Source organism: Pleurodeles waltl, chromosome 5 (genome assembly GCF_031143425.1).
Source record: "Pleurodeles waltl isolate 20211129_DDA chromosome 5, aPleWal1.hap1.20221129, whole genome shotgun sequence".
In the NCBI taxonomy this organism is placed as follows: Eukaryota; Metazoa; Chordata; class Amphibia; order Caudata; family Salamandridae; genus Pleurodeles; species Pleurodeles waltl.
Window position 1 is genome coordinate 933454872 of NC_090444.1, and position 19278 is coordinate 933474149.

General features: G+C 41.7%; 1 protein-coding gene across 1 annotated transcript in view; it reads left to right on the forward strand.

The window, feature by feature from the left end:
* Positions 1-19278, forward strand: part of MRPS5 (mitochondrial ribosomal protein S5) — a 495636-nt gene that overhangs the window by 305181 nt on the left and 171177 nt on the right. The window lies entirely within an intron of this gene.

Below are 19278 nucleotides of genomic sequence, written 5' to 3' on the forward strand. Positions count from 1 at the left end.
CTGGAAGAACTTGGGAGAGCCGAACTCACGGAGGAACCCATTATTCACCTTCAGCAAAGAAATCGCGGACATGAGCACCCTTCTAAATGCGCCAGTAACATCCTAAATGACTTATGTTGATATGCTCAACAGTGTAATTGTATGCAGTGCTTGAAATGGAAAAATAGTAGTGCATGTACTCTGTATTAGAGTACCTGCTTGTTTCTGAGAAGTCCCGTTACTCTCCAATTAAAAGTATTACTTTTATTTTTTTTTAGAAGAGCAGGTACTCTCCCTCTCAAAATAAAAAAGTGCCGGTACTCAGTACCGGACGACTTGAAGCACTGATTGTATGTATGGAAGCTGCAGCCCTCCTTTTCTTAATCTGCTTCTTAACTTCTTCCAGGCTCAGAGCCTTAGAAGTTTAAAATAAAATTGTTGCTGAAAGGGCTTTAGGGTCAAATCTGAATGGAATGTTATTAAAAGCAAGATTTTAAGCAAGATACACATCTTAACTAAGTTAACTCCGTCATAAATCGACAAGGGGAGATTCTCTGTAGGAATTAAGTTGATGCTGTGTTAGATTTCAATTCCGAAGTATCTCATTCTTTCCGTGGCGCTGACAGACTATTCAATTTCCCCAACCATATTACATGCCATTACCTCTGTTTTATCCTTGTTGAAATAAGGGCACCCAAACTATCCACGATTTCTTCAGATTTGTACACCGCGTTCTCTGCGTACTCAGTAATAAACAGCGAGTCCTCTAGGCACTTAGTAAATAACAGGAATATGTCTGCATCTGGTGCAACTTTCTTCCACACCCTCGGCTCTTCAAAATGAATTATAGCCTCATCGAACCTGAGTTTCTCAGCTAGGTATTCAATAAACAAATGAAACAGAATCGACGAGAGAGGGCTCCCCTGCCACATAGCTCTACCTACTAGAACCTTTTGGGTGACAGTTACTTACACAAATCTTTGCCGGGGGTTATGATACACCAAAGTTTCCTAAACACACCCACAGTTATTCCCAGCATACTTGATCACGTTTTTGCTGCGTCTATGGCCTCTATTGCCAGGAGCAAAGTTCGGAAGATAGCTATGTTTATAATCCCTATAACTTGAAGAGTCACCTCACCTAGCTGTCTACCAGGAATGAAGCCTCTATTGTCTCCATTGACCAACTTCCCAATGACCTGAGAGTCTCTTTTATTTGGTATACCTGCAAAGACCATGTAACCAGCATTTAACATTGACCTAGGTCTGTATGAGTCACACTTCAAAGGGTCCTCATTGAGTTTTAAAATAACCACTGTAGTTGCCTCCTAGTTAAATAATTCCTTCCAAATTAGAACTAACGGATCAGCAAGCTGTCTATATACTTCCTCCAGGATACCATCTGGGCCAGGGGTTTTCCCCTTCATTATTTTAGCAATACTTGTATTCTCTTCTGTAATGTCTCACCTATAATCTCCTTCTCTGTAGTATTTATAGGCATAGTTGCCTGATCCTGCAGGTAAAGCGAGGGCAGCTGAATAGTGTCTAACCAGCTCATAATCGCCCCTCTAACTGGCCCACCATCCAGGAACCAATCCTAGAGCTATACCTTTTACTATGAAATTAATAAAGAATAATTGTATAATAGTAGACGGGTCATCAAAATTAGGACTATAAAAACCAACACAAAAAAACGATGTTGCACCAGCTGATTAAGTGTTATCTATCTGCTGTTCGTTTCGGTCTCTGACCAAAATTACATTAATCCTGGCATTACTTATTACCAGGAGTCCGACTCTTCATTGCACCTTATCTGCGAAGTACAAACCACCCCTAGAATATAAGACTTACTTTCAGCCTCTGCCCTTAGGCCTGCCTTTGTAAGATGTTTTTTTCCGTAATACCATTAAATAGGCCCTGCTTACTTATAAAAACTCTAAACCATATCTCTGCCTTTTCTTTATGCGCAACCCGGACACATTACATGAAATCATTTTCACACTTTCCTAGTTGTAGTAATTAACCGATTCCCAAGAGAAGGCACTGCTTAGGTGAGGAGGACAAATATTTTTTATTTCCCCAACTTGCTCCCCACCATCCCAGATACCCCTCCAGGAGTCTCCCAGCTGATTACAGCCGATACGTAACCCCCCATAAACCAACACCCAGTGCTATAAAACTACTGCATGAGGCAGTTATGTGCTAAGCTTAACATAGTAAATAAAAAGATATATAACGTCTACAAATGAAGTCAATGTATATACCCCCATATACATGTTGCAGCTAAATTTGAAATCATTCCAAATTAATTTGAAATGTTTGTTGAGGTCCATCGCTAGACTGTCCATCTATCTCCCTTTATGCTTTGGACCAACTCTGTCCTTTGCACTACCATCTTGTTGTTTCACATCACCTTCAGTGAGGCAGAGAACTTCATTTGCACCTATGCTCCCAACCCCTAAAGTTCAACCATTCCCTTCCCCAAAGCCCAGTGCTTTTCTTCCATGGCGTGGCACACATCTGATCACACATGATACTCCTTTATACTCAACTGATTTTACTTACAAAGCAGTGCTCAGAATAAAATCTTGCACCATAAAAAACTGGAAATTTACCATGGCTCCCAAAAGCATCTGAGGGTTCAAGTACCTCCAGAGCATCAAATCTGTTTGAAAGAGGAACCATTTGGTTAATATTGTGATATTCTAAGAATAGTAAGGGGATAATAGAGGGGACTTCAGAGACTGCTCTCTCTTTTGACATCATTCCACTGAACATCACCTCTGGCCCCCTGTATCTTCAAGTTGAAGCTGCAAGATATCTACATTGTGAACCAACCTGGCACTCCTCTGACTCTCCATAATATGTATATTAATGTGCGAATCTTGTGTGTGTCGGGGGGAGGGGTGGGAGGGTTATCAACGCTCAGTAGCAGACATCAGGGGAAAGAACCAGTAGGTTGCCTGCTTTGCCACTTTGTTGGAGTGCCAGGTCGCCCAATCCCCCTCAAGAGCTTTGAAGCTTTTTTTAGGGTCATCAAGAAGGTACCAAAATACCTTAATAAAGGGGTTTGTCTATACCATTTGAGAGCTGAAAGTGGGCCAACTCTCTTTACTCTTCTCCAAAGAGTTGCTATTTGGGTTAAGTATCTCTGAACTCCTACACCCCCCTCTCTTCCCTCTGGCCAATATACAATCTGTATCGGGGGAACATGGTGGCAGGCTGCCATGAATGCTCTCCTAGGAACATGCACCCGGTAGACTGTTGCACAGTCAGTGCTCGAAATGAGGCAATTAAAGAAACTTTGACAGTTGCATTGGTTGAAATTTGAAACAGTTTGTGGCTTATTTTGTATTTTATGTCTGGCTCCCCGGCGTTTAGCTGGATGAATTTGGTTTGGGCCTGTGTAGCAGTGCCCCCCTAAAGGGAGCACAAAGGGATGTGAAGGTTTCTCTTCCGGGGCTCAGGAAAAAAGGTTGCTTTATTTTCTCCATCTTCCAGTCTCATCATCTGGCTTGACAGTACAACTGTCTACAGACAATTATGTAAGAATCACCAGTAGAGGGGCTTTGGCTCTGCCCACATAGTGGAAGCCAGGAGTACATATTTTGATTGGGCATAAGTTGTGTACTTAAAAAGTGCTGTGATCATATTGTTTATTCAGCTGCCTGAGCTTCAACTTTCAGAAGCACACACATGAAATTGTAATGCTATTAGTGTGTCTTAGATAATTGGATAATTTATGATGTTTTTCTGTGGCACAGCAGCACAGATGGGGAGGAGGGCAGTTATTAACCTATATGGATTTGTAGGTCTGGCTTGACAGTGCAACTCACCTCACTTTTGAAACTACACCAATATTGTTCTATGGTTCTTTGCTTCCACACAAATGCATATCCATTCCAATGCTAGCCATGCCTAATGCTTCACATTATACCAATTTGCTTTGCTAATGCTTGTTGCATTCAGTTCTCCAGTTAGGCTGAAGATTGATGAGATCAATAATGCAAAAAGTGGGTAAGATTCTGAAAATTGGGGATCTCTTTAGAAAGCTGCCACACATAAGACATGATTCCATGCTTTGGATACAAATAAGTCTTAATATTTCCCTGACTTATTTGACTTTTTCAGTTTTGAAGGTTTAATATTAAAGGTTGTTCACATTGTAGTGATTTGTTTCAAGGGAATGCCACTGTCTTACTCCTGTGGGACCAGTCAGAGAGCATTGACACAGTAAATAACCTTGACATTCTCCATAGAGGGATTCATTTGGTGTCTTAGACTGTGCAGTTATGCAGTTGATGATGAGCTGTTGCTCCTCACCGTCTGCAGCTCTTTACTCTGATGTCCATCATAAGTCCTGATTGCTTCCTCTGCATACTCTAATAGCCATTCACTTCTCCCAAGACACACCGTCTGCATTCTAATAAAATTGTGCTGCGCACAAGACATTTCATCACTCAGCATAATGAAGGGGGAACTTTCCTCCTTCAACAACCTTTTCAGAGTGAGTTAAGACTTTTTGATGCAGAATGTCCTATTGTAAACTGGAAGACTGGCTTTATCGTACCTGTGTTGTGCAGTTCCTACTTAGGTAATAGGACTGTTTGTTTAGGACGGCAGAACAGCACCCTGTGGGAGACTGACTCTGTCTGCGGAGTTTGTAACTGCCGGCCTAACTCCTGGCCAGCTCACAGTGCCTCACCCAACCGTCCAAACCCATCGGGGTAAAAGATGATTATGGCAACCTGAGCATGACACTCCGACTCCCCAGGGAAAGTGTGGAAATAGATCTTATCCCTTGGGCACTGTTACTCATGCATGCCAAGGAGAGGCAAAAAATGCAAAATAAGTTTTCAATACATTTATTGAAACAATTGCAATCTAGCATATAAAGAATGAACTGAGATAATTAGGCATATGAAATAAAGCATTTTAATAAGCATTACAAACATGATAAAGAATATAAACAGTCTAACCATGATGTATGTGGTTCTAGACGTACTAGAGGCTCCTACATAGCCCTATGTCTGTTTTGAGAGCATAGAGGTTGTAACCATCTGCCTGGCCAAATCTAAGGAATTAACCCCAGCCCCAGACCTGAAAGAGTGTCATGAATGAGCCTGCGGTGGGAATGCCAATCCTTTCAGGAAGCTGGCAGATCAGTGTCAGCCGAGCTGCATGTCACACAACGTGCGTTTCAGGATAGTCGTCGCTGGAATACCATCTGGCCTTCTTGGGTCAGTGCACTATTCATATAATAAACCATACCTCACTGGTAATAGAGTTCCAATGCAATGCTGTGTCTAGGTGATAGAAGCTGTCTCCTGAACGGGTGACACAAACTGGCATATTGTGCTCCGTGTTCCTTAGCCTTGGATAGAAAGTTCTGATTATATGTTGTGCAAAGGCTAAGCTAAACGAGCAACGTGTTCCTTGCTTTCCTAGAATAAAAGCAACTGATAAAATGTGTAAACGCCATCACTAAAAAGCAGCCTTTCATGAGTAAAATGTGAATAAAAACATAAATTGAAAAACCAAACTGAAACAGGGGTGACCAACCCAGGTTCCAAAGGGTCCTTGTGACACCTTGTGCACAACACAATTCCTTCCTGACATTTTTCTGACCCGATGACAAATAGCACTAAAGTAGCTATTCTTGATTGCATAAGGGGTTAAGAAGTTGGGTACGAAAGCATTTGGGTATTCTTAACACATAAATGGTAACTGGACACAAAAGAGGTAAAGTTGCTAAGGGACTAGGTTTGGGGAGGGAGGAGATGACCCAGGTCAAACTCTTGGGGGACATCATCCGGCAGAGGGGGTGGATGATGATCTGTTGAGGCAACCGAGAAGTACCATTTGGAGAGATGGAAAGAAAACAAATTAAGGGCAGAGCATGCAGTGCCCAAGGACATTGAGGAGCAAGGTAAAGCAAGATAATGACAGTGTCAGAGATTGAAGATCAGTCAGGAAATATGAAGAGGCAAAGGGTTGTTATGGGGAGAGGTAATAAAATTAGCTGCATGCCTAAGGGTTGTCTCGGTGCAGTGTAGAGCACATAAGTTTTATCGGAAAGAGTTGAGTAGGATTGTTAGAACTGAAAGCAGTCAGGTGGTTAAAGACAAGGCATTCTTGTATTTAAGAGAAAATAGAAAAGTTTAGACAGGGTGATAGAGCGAAAAGAACGACTCATTTGTAGTAAGCAAGGGTTGCACCATCATGCAGAGTATTATCTTGGAAATCAGGGAATGAGGTTTTATGTTTGGGAATTGGAAGGGTGCAAGAATGGAATAACCCTTGCGGATATCTTGAGAACATAGTCAGTACACTTAGCAGAGGCAAGTTGAGGAGTCATACACTTTAATTGATAAAATACATTTGCCTCCACATCATTAGAGTGCGGCTTTAACGGAGACTGGTGCAAACTAACCATATTGGAAGCTCATCATCTGACAACACCAAACTCCTGCAGAAGCAAGCAGACGGAAATACCGAAATTCACTACGTTTCCGCCCAGCTCAAATAAGCAGAGCTTGTTCACTTCGTGTCAAAATACTTCTCCAATTAATGGACAAGTAACAGCTGTAGATATGTTTACCCTACAATTGGCTATCACTGATTTAGCCTAAGAACTGAATGCTATTTCATTTTACCGTTTGTTCTGTAATTTCCTTAAAATTAGTAAATAAAAACCAATAAGAGAAAAATGTTCATTTTTGATTCTGTCAGGTCTGAATTATGTCTTGAGGCACAGCTTCCCTTTTGAAGGTCACCCGTCACAGATAATTTATTTTTCAATTAGGAAGGCTCTAATAATGTTCAAGGATGCTGCCATCTTGCATCGCATAACAAACTGAATCTTGGTGGTGACCTTCTGGTAAAGAACTAGCCAATTCATGTTGCTTTCTGTAGTCTATTCCCAAAAATACAACTAGTAACCCAACTGTTAAAGGGGGCGTCCAGGGAAATATCTTGCAGTACATTTCAAAACCTCATCTGACGTCATCATACAGAACACCATTTCAGAATGCTTATTGGTGGTAGTAACAAGCCACACAGTTTGGAAACCGTGTCTGTTGCCTATGCTCATTTTTAAATGTATTTTAAAAACATCATACGCTATTTTAAAAGGATTATCATTTGGCATTTAAAGCTACTCCAGCTTTTTTTTTTTTTTTTTTTTTTTTAAAGAAGCAAAGTGGAACTTCTTTTCAGCTCATTTGTGCCAAAGTACATTTGATATATATATATATATATATATATATATATATATATATATATATATATATATATATATATATATATATATATCCCTAACTCCCTCTTTCTCTCTCTCTCTCTTTCTTACTTTTCTGTAATTCACTGATTAGATGGGTGAATATACTGGGGTATACAAAAAGTGAAGGATGGAATGCTTGAATTAATCTCAGTTACACGTAATTACTCGGGCTGCATCTCAGTTCATTACTATTTTTCACACCATGCCACCTCAGTTTGGACCCAGCAATATGCAAATCGTTCTTCACCCTGCTTCAGTTGGAATAGCCCAACTCAAACTACCAGGCGAGGTCCTCCCATGAACTAGAACACAAGCAACCCCAGAAGGCAGTAGAAATTATTGGTGCCAAGGAGACGGACTCCTGGCTGCAGCTAATCGCAGGTGTCTCTTACAGCAGCCTGCTCTTCTCACTTCACCTGCAGCCAGCCCTCTCTGTTGGCAACGTTTCCACCTACATCCTGCTCTTCTCACGCCGCCGGCAGCCAGCCCTCTCTCCCCCACCTGCAGCACATATGTATGTCATTTTCAAGGTTTCAGTGTACTTAAGAGTGCTATTCAACAACCAAATGTGTGCCACTTACAGTGACACCCTCTCACAAGCAAGCCAAAGCAGAAAAGTCCATGAGAAAAGATATTATAAATTACCCTATTTTGAGCTAAGAATAGCTTTAAAAATATCTTGAACCTGCTTTAAATTATCTGAAATGGAAGGTCACTAAACGAGACTTTAATAGGAAGTGGGCCAGCTGATCAGATTTCCTAAGGCACTGCCTTCGGTAAGTGGAAGGGGTGAGGGTGGAATTGCAGATTCCATTGTGCAAGGCTTTGCAGCATCCTCAATTAGGCTAGTGAACTTCAGATAGTGCTCGTTTACATATGACCTTTTATATAACATACGTTCTTTTTCTCCCCCAACTACAATATGTCCCCTGGTGAAAGGTATACTATTGATTATTTGAGTTACATATTCTTACCAAAACTACTAATTTACACATTTCCAACTGTGCCATGAATGTACTGAACAGAATATCCCACTTGGTGACAGTTGCACACCAATTAGGCTAATTTGTAAATGTAAAGGAAAAGATTTATTGCTGATCACCATGTGGTAGATACCCTGTGTGCAACAAAGGGTCTACGAGCAGGGAACTGGGTGCTTGTCAAAACAGGGCAAAGATGGCAAACTCTGGTCAGCAACACACAAAACCCTGTATAACTAATAATATTGACAGTATTTATTAGGAGTACATACATATATCACATTAGAAATATAGAGCAGGACCCATAAAACTTGAGAAGGCTTTAGGAAGACTTTAATATCAGGTCATGTATGCCCAGCATGAAACAGGATTCAAAGAACTGGTTTTGGGCCTGATGGCGATTACCACCTTGAAGCTTTTGATAATGAATTACACCCTCACATTTGGATAAATGGTATGGCCACACAGCATGCCTGCAACCATACATTGAGAGAAAAGCAAGCTAGCCTGAAACATCCTGTTACTATGCATCAGGTCAGAGAAGCATAGTAGCCCTGGCTGATTAAAAATAAATTACACAATGTAACTGCTCTGGGGTGGTTTTAAAGTTAAAACAAGCCCGTATTAGCATCAGTGGATCATAAATTGGTTTAGATTACATGCTCATCAAATCCTTGGACTGCCTCTGCAGCGTCCATAGAGAGTAATGGTCAAGTACGTCAAATAAGTGTGCTTCCACGTGAACGTGTGTGGATGAGGAATACAACTGCTGAAATATTGCTATGGCAAGAAATATGTGTGTGTGTGTATACATATATATATATATATATATGTATATGTCCATTACATTTAAAAAAGCAAAAATGTGGTTTAAATCCTTATCTATCACCTCTAAAATATGCTGAAGTCCTGTATTAGTTTTGTTTTCTGGCATTATTTTTATGCACAATTAATTTGTATTGCTTGGTGACCTAGTGTACAGAAGAATAAACAAGCATTTGCAATGCCATAGGTCTCGCATTTGGGAGAGTTAGAGCTATTAATTGGACTTTTCTTGCCATATAAATTGTTCAACCCTGCCTCATAATTTGGTCATTTCCTGCCACATAATTCCAGTGGGCCTGCATGTACCTAAAGCGCTTCCATTTACCTTCTTCCTCTAACTGCAGCAAAAAATGAAAATGTTGTCATTTAAAATCCTAATTTAAATCTGCCATGCTAATTACAATAGAATACCATTTTCACTACCCGACCATCAGAGTTGCTGGCTGGCTAACACAATTCCCAAAATTACAGTGCATATGGATGGACAAAAAAAAAGAAAGAAATGGATTGCTAATCCACCAAATATTAAACTTGAATCCAGCTTTCAGAACACCCACTATAAGATGCATGACATGAACTGATGCATTATTGATTTCAATGGAGATTACTTGCATTTTTGTTAATGTTTTTGAAAATACTACTAGATTTGATTCTGTGGGAACAAGATCCAATTGCAAGGCATAAAAATTCTACAAAACAGTTTGTGTTAAGATGTTGTTTAAGACAGATAAGTGTGTGCACATAAATAACATCACACCACACCTTCTCCTCAAGGTTTCCATACTTTCTCATAAACAAATAGTGTGATATTTAAGCCTCCAGCATACTAGGTTATATATTTTATCTTTTAAAAAGTGTGCACAACATGGCAAGTATCAAACTGCTTCCAAGCACATGTGGTTTTCAAGTGAAAGGCCAATGAAGAAAGTTACAGATCGGCAGTACACAAAGCGTGTGATGTGACTAGGTTCCTGGCAGCTCACTGGCACAGCTACCAATTAATGCCCATTAACACGAACCTGACGTGAACAGCTCTAAATATTGTTATCATGAATACCAAGAAAACAAGCAGTGTTGTCGGAGTGGTGAGTGCACCAATACCTCTGACCCAGTTTGCTTGCCTGAAGGGAAAGGGAGTGGGTGGCACTGATGGCACCCGTGAGTTCTGAGTTGCACACAGATGTGACTGAAGTGGTCGCATTGACTTTTGAGGTGCACACTGACAACGCACAGAGGTTGGGTGTAATTCTGATACAGTCTGAGGGTTTTGTGATGCTCACTCATGATGCACAGATATGGGGTGTCGCACTCACCGTGCACAGATGTAGGCGAACTCCATGTGCAGTTCCCGTGTTTTTTTTTGGAACAAGCACTCCCCTCGCTTCCCCAGGGCCCCTTTGTGGTGAAGCCTTTTTCTGTGTTGTTGCTTCGGATGGTTGCTCTGGCGCCCTTCTGGTGTGCACATATTCTGTGCCTTTAAATTGAATGTTTGAGGATCTGGTTGCCTGTGTTGCTCGGAGTTTGCATACTGCGGCGTTGGGCGCTAGCTAGAAGCAAGTTATGAGTGAATACTCAGAATACAGTATGAAGTGTTTTGAATTCCCCTTGCCTCCAAGGCATTTTGGGTGGGAGTCCCTGGGACAGCAGCGGTGCTGATATAGATGTGGGGGGCGCTCAGTGTGGCTTCACTCCCTACAACCTTCCAGTAAACCCTGCACTCACTGTGCACGAAGGACCCATTTGTGAATTAGGGCATGCGTATGTTACACGCAGCCGTGTGGAAACCCAAGCGGAAAAGAAGACGGAAGGCAAGCTTTGCCGAGGCTTGATTGCTAAGAAAGGAAAAACAAAGAAAATGTGCTTGTGTTGCCAAAAGAAGCCCAGACCAAACCCAACACTACATAACTTAAAGAAGTTGTTAAAAAAAATATACACGCAACAAAAGCAGATAGAAACGAGCATATTAATCGTCTTTAATGTACACTTTAAAACAAGGCTGCAGAAAGGGGGCAGGATGGTACTGAAAGCAGTCCTAGGAGTCTTGTGGGCTTTAGAACACTGACCGGACCTCAGAATGGAAGGGTTGGTGGTGGGGGAGGGCACACAAGAGCAGGAAACAAAACAAGATGAAAGCATGCCCGTAGCCACTGAAAATACGTTTTCATGTGTGAAGTGCAGAAGAAAAAAAGTTCCTGAGCAGAACATAAAATAAAAAAAAGTGGAAGCTGAGAAGTCATGTGGCGATGCTCCAGGCGAGTGAACAAATTACAAAAAGCATTTGGAATGCAATAGTCTCGTGTTTGCTCGAGTTAGAGCTCATAGCGTTGTAAATTACTGACTAGACTTTTATTGCCACACAGACTGAAAATAACAAGAGGACGAGAGCGAGAGTGAGGGGGAGCTGCCCCTGGAAAAGCCCCCCCTCTGATGTTGGTTTATGTTTACAGAGGGAGCTGGTGGGGAGGAGGGACTGAACACACACCCACAGTGCAAGGCAAACAGGCCAATACTGAAAGAAAAAGTCCCCTTCAGAAGAGATAAACAGGACATAGCGTAATTACACAGTACTTTGTACTGCTCCCAAAGTGAAAAAAGGCAGGACAAAGAAGCAGAACTGACCACTAGCAAGCAAGGATTTTTGAAGGACACTGCAACTAACAAATCAAAACCCTGGAACTCACTCTATTGTATACTTTAGTATACAGCAGGCCGAACGCTAACGCTCAACCTAAAAAACGATCTCTAAAAAAGGGCCTACTTACCATTAATTGGCATCATTATCACTTTTTTTGCTGACTTGCAATTTAGTGCTGGTCGCTGCTTTCACTTCCGGGGTGGTCAGATAAAACTAGATGTGGCCAAGTGGGGTATCTTTTAGCCATCAAACTATGATACCTAGCAAGTTGCAAGCATAATTGCAAAAATCCTTATTATAACATGTTATTTTGGGAATGGATCAAGGCCAGTATGTTTGTTGACAATTAAATGTTTAATCACAGTGTACATGCTTCCCTTTTTACACATTGCTATGTATGTTTAAACTTGCTGTTGGTCACAGAGGTCTGTAGCAAGATGTGTTGTCCATTTGCCTTGAGCCAAGGTGTTGGTCCATTGATCGTGAGGCAGTGTCGATCCATCGGTTTTGGAGGCAGTATCAGTCATGAGGGGGATATCTGATTCCTGATCCTTGTTACTTATTGCAGAATAACAAACCAGACGCAGAGCTTTCCAATGGCCAGCAGTCCAGTTACCAAGCCTTGCAAATGACCCAGATCCATACAGAGTGAACACGGGTCATTCCAGGCAGCATGGGAAGAAGAGTACTTGTTTATTGAATGGTGAGGCTGCATTAAAAAAAAAAAAAAAAAAAAAGAGAGAAAGTTTACTTGAAAACATTTTGGGGGCGATTTGGCAGTGGTCCCCTGACCCACTGCCAAAAAATTCACAAAGGTGGAAAGGGACCTCTTCCCTTTTGTTAACAATTTACCTGACATCTCAGGGGTTGATAGTTTTTCAGTTTTTTGCATCCAGATTTTGGTCACAAAGGATTGATATATCACATACCCATTTGGTACACAAGCCCCTTCCAGATGACAAATTGGTTTCCATTCGCAATCTCATTGAGCCTGTAAAACTTTAGACTCCTAACATAGGATTTGTACATTGGAAGATCAATTTTTGTGGTTGTCGACTCTGATTCAAAGTGTATCTTCCCACAGAAATGGTTATTACATCTAACTCCAAGTTATTCTAAATCTCTTGTAACACCTTACGACTTGCTGGTATAAAGTGTCCTAAGTCGACGTGCCTTTGATGTGCGTAACGAGTGCCGAACAAGGTTATAATGCACACCTTCCACCTTGATTAATCCTGCTAGCCTCTGACACGTATTTCTGACCGAGTTACATGGCCTAAGGAGTACACATACTGCTTTCGTATCCCTCTTGCTGATACTAATGTTGTTTGTTATGTTTATTTATTTATACGTTTTGGTATAGCACAATGCCGATTCTCACAATGGTACCTGTGTGCTTTGAGGAGTGGAGAAACATCATTTAGCGCCATGACACCGTAGACAAAGGGATGTCAGAGTTAATTGTATCAATCAATATTTCTTTTGATCATTGTGGAAGCAATATAGGTAAAATTACTTTCATTCACATAGATAAGCCCATTCCTAATTCACAAGGTGGCAAGTAGATGATTTTTAAACTAGTCTTGAACACTTTCTGTGTTAAAGTACACACTAGAAACTAGCCATTAACGTATTTTCACTTAGTAGGTTCCACTATTTTGCTTTTGTTACTAATCCAAACAATAGATGGGTATATTTTGCATATATATTGCGTTTGTTTAGCCATTAAATTCCAAAATTGCAAGCCTGGCATAGTTTCCCACTTTGCATAATGTCCGATCAGACGTTGTATTGTGTCCATCATGTAGTCCAAGCTGTTGCTATATGTTATACACTTACAAGTGTAATGCTTTTTCTTTTCCAGCTCTAGGTGGCCTTTTTTTTAAGGTTGAGAAAATTTTGGTTATTTGTGGACATGGTTTAAATATGCATTTAAATAGATTTGGCACACTTAGAAGATCATTTTATGGCACACGGACTGCAATTTTCTTGCCGGAACGCCGATTGCAGTGGATTTTGTACGAGTCCAGATATAGCTTTGGGTTGGGAATATAAATGTGGTTTTGAGGCCGCGCAGAGCTACTTAAAAGCCGTACAACGTCTTTGAAGGTCAGCAGATTTGAGGTGTTCGGACCGAAGTTTTCCATTAGCGAGTTCACGTCGGCTTGATTGCTTTGCCAACATAACTCAACATAACGTTTGCTGCCCTGAAATATTTCATTTGCTGAAATCCTTTCATCCTGAATTCGTGTTCTCCTTGCCGTCCCCTGCAAGGGCTCCGCAGTAATATCATTCTTGTCAGGTAAATAAATATTAATCATTTTCATGCCTTCCAAATCCGTTCATCACTGTTTGTTGTTCGTGACCTGTGACTAAGTAAGCAAGCACTAACAAAGGCAATGAGTCCATGAATTTGTGGATTTCCTTGCGTTTTGAGTATAAAAATATGATTTCAGTAAACATCGCGTTCTGCCGTAGAGAACTGGAAGCACACTCGCTATGTGTGTAGTGGCTGTTAAAGGACCAGTCCGGAGAATAGTCTGTTCTTGTGCTGTTGTCTTGTAGGGCTTATCAAGTGAGTTGTCATCTGTATTGCGTTTGGTGTACAGGGCTTCTCCAGTGATGTGCGAGTGATTGGTTATTTAGTAGCATTTTCTCTCACGGGCAACCAAGCGAACTGAGTGATGAAAGGATTATAGATGGTGCTGTACACTATCACAATTTACTTGTGTCAACACGGAAGTAAGGTAGCCCACGTGCTGGGCCTTCAAGTTGTCGAAATGGGCGAATTTCTTGGGATAAGAGACTCCCTGATTCGTCTCTCTTAGAGCCCAGGATGTAAGCCCTCACCCAAATATGGTGAAATGCTTCTTTCTCCTATTTCACCTAGTGCTTTTAACTGGTGTATCCGGACTCCACTAGAGTGCTTTGAACTGTAGGAGGAGCTACTTTAAAACAATAGTCCTCTCTGTCCTCTCTTTCCCTGCAGTAATGTACTAATGCTGTCTGAGTTAACACATTAACCTGTACCTATCGACTTTGCCAGTGCCTGTTTGTATTGCACTCAAGCTTCCTCTACTTCTTTTGTAAGCTTTTTGTGTTTGTGAGGGGGCAAGGAAATTGGGTTACAATAAATGTAACCTGAGTCGGTAATTGATTTTGGGGTTGGGGAGCTAACTAGTCTTTCTCAATGTTTACTGTTGTGTAAGGGAATGATATATTTTATATTTATTAAAGTGTATAGTGAGATTGATTTTTAATGAGAATTTGCAAAGGTACCTTTATTTTTAGTTGTCGTTGATCAGACACTTCTATCTGTTGGACCCGATACCCTTTGTTAGCCTTAGGATGGACTTCACTTCTAACGTTTTGCCTGCCTCACTCCATTTTCTGAACTTATTTTTGCTGGTTTTAGGACTCTAACCACTGCTAACCAGTGCTGAAGTGTTTGTGCTCTCGCCCCTAAATCGTGGTAACATTGGCCTAACCTCAATTGGCATATTTAATTTACATACAAGTCCCTAGTAAAGTGCACTATTTGTGCCCGAGGGATGTAGATTAAATGGTACTAGTGGGCCTCCTGCACTTATTGTCTCCCCCCCACTCCAGTAGCCGCCTTACCATGGCTCAGGCCTGCTATTACAGAGCATGTGTGTGCAGTTTTACTGTCACCTTGACCTGGCATTTAAAACCCTTTGCCAAGCCTTCAACTCCCATTTGATCACACGTCATCCTAAGGTAGGCCCTAGGTAGCATAGGGCAGTGTGCTGTCTAGGTAAAAAGTAGGGTATATACTTTTTTGGTTTTTGCATGTCCTGGTAGTGAAACACTCCCAGTTTTAACTCTCTTCGGTGAGGCCTACCCCTCTCATAGGTTAAAACTGGGAATTCCATAATGCACTTTTATCCTGCAATTCCTGACTGAGAAGGAGTAACTATGTCATGTTTCATATCACTGGAATGGTAATGATAGATCCTCTTTGCTGGTAAAGTTGGATTTAACAATACTATTTTAAAAGTGTCACTTTTAGAAAGTGGATATTTCTATGCTCCTACTGCTCTGTGTGCCTATGCCGTCTCCAATACACGTGTGGTGTGGGTGACAGCTACATTTTGTGCATTCCTTCTAGACAGCCGCAAACATAGGAACTTTAAGTGTCTGGGCACTCACCTACATTCTGATGGCTCTTCCTGGGCAGGAAGGGAGGGGAGGTCTGACACACCTGAATAGGCAGTGTTTATCCACACACAAAGCGCTGATTACCTCCTACTGATAGTCTGGAGCCAGCGCTGGGAAGGAAGGACCTCTGCATTTCAAAGACACTTCTTTGAAGTCACCTCCACTTCAAAAAGGCACAACTGGGTATACAGGGAGTGCAGAATTATTAGGCAAGTTGTATTTTTGAGGATTAATTTTATTATTGAACAACAACCATGTTCTCAATGAACCCAAAAAACTCATTAATATCAAAGCTGAATATTTTTGGAAGTAGTTTTTAGTTTGTTTTTAGTTTTAGCTATGTTAGGGGGATATCTGTGTGTGCAGGTGACTATTACTGTGCATAATTATTAGGCAACTTAACAAAAAACAAATATATACCCATTTCAATTATTTATTATTACCAGTGAAACCAATATAACATCTCAACATTCACAAATATACATGTCTGACATTCAAAAACAAAACAAAAACAAATCAGTGACCAATATAGCCACCTTTCTTTGCAAGGACACTCAAAAGCCTGCCATCCATGGATTCTGTCAGTGTTTTGATCTGTTCACCATCAACATTGCGTGCAGCAGCAACCACAGCCTCCCAGACACTGTTCAGAGAGGTGTACTGTTTTCCCTCCTTGTAAATCTCACATTTGATGATGGACCACAGGTTCTCAATGGGGTTCAGATCAGGTGAACAAGGAGGCCATGTCATTAGATTTCCTTCTTTTATACCCTTTCTTGCCAGCCACGCTGTGGAGTACTTGGACGCGTGTGATGGAGCATTGTCCTGCATGAAAATCATGTTTTTCTTGAAGGATGCAGACTTCTTCCTGTACCACTGCTTGAAGAAGGTGTCTACCAGGAACTGGCAGTAGGACTGGGAGTTGAGCTTGACTCCATCCTCAACCCAAAAAGGCCCCACAAGCTCATCTTTGATGATACCAGCCCAAACCAGTACTCCACCTCCACCTTGCTGGCGTCTGAGTCGGACTGGAGCTCTCTGCCCTTTACCAATCCAGCCACGGGCCCATCCATCTGGCCCATCAAGACTCACTCTCATTTCATCAGTCCATAAAACCTTAGAAAATCAGTCTTGAGATATTTCTTGGCCCAGTCTTGACGTTTCAGCTTGTGTGTCTTGTTCAGTGGTGGTCGTCTTTCAGCCTTTCTTACCTTGGCCATGTCTCTGAGTATTGCACACCTTGTGCTTTTGGGCACTCCAGTGATGTTGCAGCTCTGAAATATGGCCAAACTGGTGGCAAGTGGCATCGTGGCAGCTGCACGCTTGACTTTTCTCAGTTCATGGGCAGTTATTTTGCGCCTTGGTTTTTCCACACGCTTCTTGCGACCCTGTTGACTATTTTGAATGAAACGCTTGATTGTTCGATGATCACGCTTCAGAAGCTTTGCAATTTTAAGAGTGCTGCATCCCTCTGCAAGATATCTCACTATTTTTGACTTTTCTGAGCCTGTCAAGTCCTTCTTTTGACCCATTTTGCCAAAGGAAAGGAAGTTGCCTAATAATTATGCACACCTGATATAGGGTGGTGATGTCATTAGACCACACCCCTTCTCATTACAGAGATGCACATCACCTAATATGCTTAATTGGTAGTAGGCTTTCGAGCCTATACAGCTTGGAGTAAGACAACATGCATAAAGAGGATGATGTGGTCAAAATACTCATTTGCCTAATAATTCTGCACTCCCTGTAAGTACTGGGTCTTTGATCCTACCAGATCAGTACACCTCTGGACCCGTAAACACTGTGCCAGGAAAAAGGACTGCATTGTTGCTTAGAGGACAGCAATTCTGCTGTAACCCTGCCCTGCTTGACTCTTGCCTTCCTTGACTCTTGCGTTGCTTAACTGCCCTGCTGCCTGCTGTTCCCCTGTCTGGGTAAGAAGGACTAGACCTGCATCACTTGAACCCAGAGTGACTCCAAGGGATTGCTTCCTGTTTTTTGAGGTCTCAGTGACACAACAGACTTCCAACAATCGTGCTGTGGCCTGTGGACCAATTGTGAGTCCTAGTCTAGTCTCCAGGGTTATAAAGTGCATAGCTGCTGACCAGGGCTTCCCAGCGCTGAGTAGAGAACAGGTAGAAATATAGGTTGCTGTTTTACTCAAATAGGAATGTTTTTAACAGTTTTCTGAAAGCGAGCTAAAATTCAGTTTTCATTATTTGAAGTGGAGGAGTATTCCAGAACTTAGGAGTAATTATGGCAAAGAAAAAACACACCTGCCAGCTCTTGCTCTTTAGGACCTGGGAACTGTTAACAGTTTCTGGTTAGATGACCGTAAACATCTAGATAGCCGATGAAATGTGAAAATATTCTGGATAATTGTGGCTTCTTTATTGTGTATCGCTTTGTGTGCCATACAGTGTACATTGAAATGTATTCTCTTTTGCACTGGGAGCCAGCGCAGAGCGGTCCTGGCAGATATTACTGACTGAAACTTGGGACTATTCAAAACTATACGAACTGCAGCGTTCTGTATTGTTTGCAGTCTTCTGATGACTGATTTGGGTCTACCCAAGTATAAGAAGTTTCCGTAATCAAGGCATGAAATAATCAGGCCTTGCACCGTGACTCTTCGTGTAGAGTCGGGCAGACATATCAGTAATTTCCGAAGAGTTTCAGGGAGGCCAAAGCAGATAGCTGCCGTCTCCTGGCCTGAGTTGCTATGGTGAGCCTCTCAGCAATTAAGACTCCAAGGCTTCTCACCTCCTCTTTAGGGGTGGGTAGGCAGGCTAATTCAGATCTAACCACAGAGCAGGGTTATTACCTTGTACCAGCACCTCACTTTTATCCCCATTTGATTTGAGGCTGCTGGCAGCCATCCAATCCACAACATGCTTTAGACACTTATCAAGAAGGGCAGACGTCGTGTCTATCTGATGCAAAAGACGTATGATAATTTGAGTGTTGTCCGCATATGAAATGGTAGTAAGACCATACTTTTTTATGATCTCAGTCAAAGGACTGGCATATATTAATGTTAAACAATGTTGGGCTGAGTGAAGACCCCTGTGGCACACCTGCAGTTCCAGGAGAAGATCTCAGATTGAATGAGAAAAACAAAGACTTGAAAGGTACTGTTTGGAAGGAAGGCAGCCACCCACATTAATATTCTTCCTGAGATTCCTGCTTCTGCCACTCTCTTGATACGTGTGGGATGGGAGACCATGTCAAAGCGGCATTCAGGTGCAAAAAGATGAGGGCCGCAGATCGACCTTTACTAGCATAGCCCTTAGGTTTTCTGAAACAACTAAAAGGGCTGTCTCAGTGCTGTTCCCTGCTATAAAGCCAGTTTGAGAGGAGTGTAGAACTTAATTTTCCTCTAGGTGACAGGCCAGA